The following is a 6,517-nucleotide window of genomic DNA, read 5'->3' as shown; positions in this document are numbered from 1 at the left end:
TTGCCCTCCACTAGTTCATCTTTATCTCTTGCTGTTTGTTTTTCTCGTCTTCTGTCTCTTTCTATTTCTCTACCCTTTTAGTTTTCTTCTTTCCCCTCTTCTTTCTTCTTTTTTATATCTTCTCCTGCCCTCCTTGTTCACTGTCTTTCACTTCATCCTACTTCTTCCTGTTGACCCTCATTTTTTTCCTTTGCTTTCCTCCTCCTCACTTTCCTCTGATTGTGATCATTATGAGTGTGTCTCTTGATTCTTTCACACAGCTGTTCATACGCTCGGGTCTTCATTATATATTCTTTAATTACCTTTTCTTTTTTTTTTGTCAACCGGTATAAAGCACATAATACATATAGTCACTGTCCAATGAAAAACAGGTATCTCCATTTTTGTCGATATTTCGTTTACTGCACGATTTGAACACAGCAGCTGTCCTTCACATGAAGAATGGACCAATAGAAATACTCTAAAATGACTTGGATAAATACACACACATACACACAAATGAACAAATTAAGACAAATACTTTTTTTTCTTTTGTCTTTTTAATTGTCTTTATTCTGCTGCTTAATTGCTGCTTATCAGAAAGATACAATACTGCGTATCTTCATAAAAATCTCACTTCTTTATCTCTGTGTGAGGGAAGTGATGAGCAGGATGTGATAATGACTTCTGCACTGTCTTCATACTGTGTGTGTTGTAACTTAGAACATGGGAAGAATTTTGCTGAAAGTCGGTAATTGGGTGCTATTTTGGATTGGATTTTAAATATATACTGATGTAACATTAAAATGACTTCCTTATTTCACAGACCAATGCAAATACAGTTACTGACTGTACCACATCTGCTGGCCTTAATATTTTGTCAGCCCTCCTTTGTTCCCTCCTTTAATGGTCAGAGACCACCACAGAGCAGATATGATTTGGTTAGTGGATCATTCTCACTGACGTGGTAGTGTTTGTTTGTAAACACTGTCCGCTCTTGTTACACACACCTACTTCACTGATCCACCTTATAGACAGACAGGAGCTGATCTGTAGATGCACAGTTTGTGTTGGTCATCTTTGTCCTTCATCAGTGGACACGGGGCTGTCGGCTGGATATTTATGGTTGGGGGACTTTTCTCAGTCCTGCAGTGATACGGAGGGGTTAACTCCAGCAGCACTGCTGTGTCTGATCTATGTATATGTATGTTTATCTAGAACTGACTTTATTTATGTCAGAACAGTTTAGAGAATCACTTTATTGGCCACTGTGCTTGAACACAGAGGAATTTTGTCTTTGCATTTAACCCAATCCGTGCAGTGAAACACACATTTACACACACTAGTGAACACTAGGGGGCAGTGAACACACATGACCGGAGTGGTACGCAGCCCTAGCCACGGAGCCCATGAGAGAAGTTGGGGGTTAACTGCCTTTCAGTCATGACCTGCTGGCTCTGGGGATTAAACCAGCAACCTTCTGATTACAAGCCCAATTCCCTAACAGCCAGGCTGCCACCAAAACTTGCAGTTATAATGCATTTTAGTCTTTAACAAGCATATTATTGTGGTAGAGTTAAAACAAAAAATGTAAAAAGGAATTGGACTTTAATTTGAAATCATTTTTAATAATTTTTGTTTTGTCTTTTACTGGTTGATATCTCGGAAACACATTCTTACCACATACCTCCAATTCCCCTGTAGAGATCCTCCAATAATATGAATTTGAAGTCATTCATTCATTCATTCAGTCATTCATTATCTGTAACCCTTATCCAGTTCAAAATCGCGGTGTCTCCAGAGCCTACCTGGAATAATTGGGCGCAAGGTGGGAACACACTCTGGAGGGGGCGCCAGTCCTTCACAGGGCAACACAGACACACACACATTCACTCACACCTACGGACACTTTTGAGTCCAACATGTGTTTTTGGACTGTGGGAGGAAACCGGAGCACCCGGAGGAAACCCACGCAGACACCGGGAGAACACACCAACTCCTCACAGACAGTCACCCGGAGGAAACCAACGCAGACACAGGGAGAACACACCACACTCCTCACAGACAGTCACCCAGAGGAAACCCACGCAGACACAGAGAGAACACACCACACTCCTCACAGACAGTCACCCAGAGGAAACCCACGCAGACACAGGGAGAACACACCACACTCCTCACAGACAGTCACCCGGAGGAAACCCACGCAGACACAGGGAGAACACACCACACTCCTCACAGACAGTCACCCGTAGGAAACCCAAACAGACACAGGGAGAACACACCACACTCCTCACAGACAGTCACCCAGAGGAAACCCATGCAGACACAGAGAGAACACACCACACTCCTCACAGACAGTCACCCGTAGGAAACCCAAACAGACACAGGGAGAACACACCACACTCCTCACAGACAGTCACCCAGAGGAAACCCATGCAGACACAGAGAGAACACACCACACTCCTCACAGACAGTCACCCGGAGGAAACCCACACAGACACAGGGAGAACACACCACACTCCTCACAGACAGTCACCCGGAGCGGGTATCGAACCAACAACCTCCAGGTCCCTGGAGCTGTGTGACTGCGACACTACCTTTCAAATTGCCGCCCAATTTGAAGTCATATTAACTTCAATATTGTTCAATATGTTCTCAAAACATCCTCTTCCAAACAAGACAGTCAAGGGTTGCTTTAAAGTTTTATTAGAACATCACCTTGGGTTTTTTTTTTTTTAAACTGTTGTCTTGACTTATAGATGCGACAAATAGTGTTTAGGAAACCCTCCAAAGTCTGGGTTTAAACTGGTGCACTTGGTCTGCAATGTTGGTAAATCACACTTGAGCTGAAGAAGTTCTGCCGCCAGTCCCGGTGTTTTGAAACACTTTTGTCACTTGGCTATTAATGTATGGGCTGGAGGCATGGGTAAAAAAAGCAAATAATGTGTGTGAATTAGTGCTTCAAAGACTTAGAAAAGGTCAGACAGTCGATTAAAGCTCAATAACAATAAGCCTCTATAGGCTAAGAGCTACACTTAAGGAGAACCCCATAGCTTCTCTGCAGGCTCCTGCATCACTTATCCAGGGTCACGTCGCTGCTGGCTGTCTGATTTGCTTTCTCCCGAGTTATCATCAAGAGAAACGAGCGCGGCTGGGCTTTCTGACTGCTCTCCTGAGAACGGCCATGTGAACAGCTCATTGCTCTTTCTCTGCCTTTATCTGTTTTGATGGATTTGTGCAGAGCTCTGAGTGTGTACAATGTCCAGTGTAGTAATCAAGAAGTGCTTCATAAATGGGATGTTGCCTTAAGAGCATCAAATGTTGGTGGGCATCAAAACACTCCGTCACTGTCCACTTTATTTAAAAGAAAAAAGAACTTCCTTGTACTTTCTTTACCTTACCACTTCATTAGAAACTCCCTCCTTAATGCTGGCGGTGCATATTTTCAGAGCAACTCAGCTTCTCGCCACCACTCACTGCCACATCATTTAAAACCCCCACTATTAGAGTCTGATAATCTGTCTGATACAGTTTCAGACCCACCTCCTCTGTGTGTGTGATCCTAGGTTAACAGTGGTCCACCCTCCAAAAGTATCCAGAATAGAAGTAGTCAGAAGCTAAAGGACTGGAAGGTTAAAGCTAAATGTACAGCTTCTTATAAACTGGTCAGTGCGTGTATTACAGACACACCCCTGGCTCCACCACCTTCTGATCAACCACTCAGCCCTCAGCAAACAGTGCCAGCCTGCAGCCACCTGTACATCAACTCTGGACTCACTGAGAGCACTCAGTTCAGTGGCTATGTGCGGTTATTTATATACTGCAGCGCCTTCAAACATGTATAATACAACATACAGACCATAATGATGTGCACATACATATGATTTTATTGTGACTTTATTCAGAAATAGATCATTCAAAAATACAGTGACATTTTAATACACCAGCAACACTCTTCTACACACACAAGAAGTAGGGAAAGGAGTTGCATATAGCAGTGGTTCTCAAACGATCGCACTGGTGGCGGAGTCATCCTGAGGCGGTCTGTCAACTGAAAATGTACTACATTCACTGAAAAAAAAAAAGAAATTACTGAATAAAGTAATATCTAAAATTTTCATGTGTAAATTACACAAGTAGTTTCAGCGTTTTTCAGAATTCTGTTAAAGGCTAAGCACCACTTAATGGACCTCCATGAATATTCCACATTATTGTAGTTACTGACATATATAAGTATGAATTAAAATGAAAACAGCAGCTTAATTTGCTTTAAAACGGACAATTTTATTAAATTGACAGAAAAAACAAGAGCTCGCTACGGAAATTCTCGAACGCAACCGTGACGTCACTGGTGGACAACAGCTGAACAACGCCGCGGTAAAACACCGTTATGACTGACTGTTATGACAGTATCTAGCTAAATAACCCACATTATTCATGACAATAGCCTAGCAATAAGCTAAACTCAAATGTAGAGGTACCGTTATTCTTGTAAATGTGATCGAAGTCGAACTCGAATTCATCCGACACTATAAACCTCCGTAATGCAGCTACGTAGCCGAGTATAATCTGAGACACCGAGTTTAGCGAGTCAAGCTAACGTTAACTAACACCAACTAAAACAGGCGAAGTGAGTGTCCTTACCCTGTTTACCTCCATGTTACAGAGGCTCTTGAACACCTTTCGTTGGTGTCCTTAAATGCCCATATTGTTGGAAAAGCGCCAGTGAAATGAGCTACAGATAACGGAGTGAGCGGATGGTCCTTTCCAAAGTGCCCGTTTAAAGTGGACAAATTTAGTCCATTTTCTGGATATTTTGGGATCTTTGGGCCATTTGTTCACAGATGTCCCACTGTACATTGAATGATTGCAGCCAAAAACAACACACCTTTTCATCATTTTGCATTAAATTAAGTGCAACTTCTAGAGTTGTTGTCCACCATCTACGTCACAGGCAAGACGCCTATTAGAGTTTCCGAACACCGTTGGGGGGGGGGGGGGGGGGGGCAACGGTCTTTTAAACCTTATTCCTTGAATTAGTAAGAAATAACATGTTTTCTGACGATCAATAAACACAAGTTAGGAACTCAAATTCCACTGTATTTATTTGTTGGACACTTTCATATCGCTGGTGCTTAGCCTTTAAAATATTTTTGTGTCGTACGTTAAAAATACCATGTGAGCAAATATCAGCTTAAAGATCTGCAGCTTTACACATCCACAATAAAGAAAACTGCCCCAGATTCCAATTTCCAAGAAACGTCCTTCCTTTGCTCGCTTATGGACTGCAAATGAAAGCAAGTCAAACAAAACGGGTGAAAAACTATGTTTCCAGAGATGACGAAGATCAAGTACCGTAAACAACATGGATGCTGAGCCAGATCTGCATTTAAAGCTCACTGATCTAATGCCTTCCACCTCATGATGAGTCTCAGCCCTTTGACTAAAATGGCATAGTGGTAAATGCAAATTTAAGCCTAGAGCATACACATTCTCTGTGTGTGTGTGTGTGTGTGTGTGTATGTGATATGACTTATAGGTGGTATTTGGAGGTTTGGGTATGATAATGGGTGGATCTTGGTCCAAATAAAAATGTTGAGCATCAGTTTCATATACTAAATAATCATAATTAACGTTATAATAAACATCGTTATTAATGAGTATATTTTATAAATTGCAAAGAAGCGCTACACAGTAACATCACCTTGCGATTACGTTCCTAAATGTGATTAAAGCGCTAGCTGTAATGTGTTAGCTAGCCTAGAGTACCTTACCCTAATACAGAGAGTGCAAACTCCCATTCAAACTCATGGGAAAAGAGCAATAATGACGTGCATAATCGGCCTCCCAAACCACAGCTGTCACTGGTCAGACAGGGCCTGCCATGCCTGAAGACTCCGGTCCCTCTATGGTCGGTCTGAGGCCGGCTCCCATAGTGAGATAAAGAGCTTATGCTGAGAGAGAGCTGTAGGTGGCTTGTAGTCGGTACTCTGGCAGATGCTGGAATATATGAGCTGTGGATAAGAATGGAGCAGAATGCTGGGTGAACAGATGTGTGGATTAATTCACAGTATTTTGAGATACGCTACACTACAACATTGAGCAATGACAGTGTAAAGCAGTGTATAATCGACTACAGCCTGCAGTGGAGCTGCCTTCAGCAGCCAAGAGTGTGATATGTTTCTCTGTAAAAAGGATGTGACATCATCTCGTATCTTCTACATATAGCAGCTATATCTGGAGCTCGTGACTGTTTTTTTTAAATTGTCTATATGTTCCTATTGTAAAACTACAGCAGTTAAAGCGGTTATAGTTAATACTCATGTGCAGAACAGGAGAGAGACAGTGTGACACAAAGTGCACGGGGCAGCAGGTACATTTCACAGCGGGACTTTCCACACACACACAAACACACTTGACAGAGAAAAAAACAGATCTTTCTAAGTAAATGAAGAAAAGAGCTATAGAGAAAGAGCAAAGAGAGCAGACAGAGAGAGAGAGAGAGACAGAGAAAGAGAGAGAGAGTCAGAGAGAGGGA

The sequence above is a fragment of the Hoplias malabaricus genome, chromosome 14 (genome assembly GCF_029633855.1).
Source record: "Hoplias malabaricus isolate fHopMal1 chromosome 14, fHopMal1.hap1, whole genome shotgun sequence".
Classification (NCBI taxonomy): Eukaryota; Metazoa; Chordata; class Actinopteri; order Characiformes; family Erythrinidae; genus Hoplias; species Hoplias malabaricus.
The sequence above is the reverse complement of the archived record's forward strand: the minus strand, read 5'-3'. Positions refer to the sequence as shown.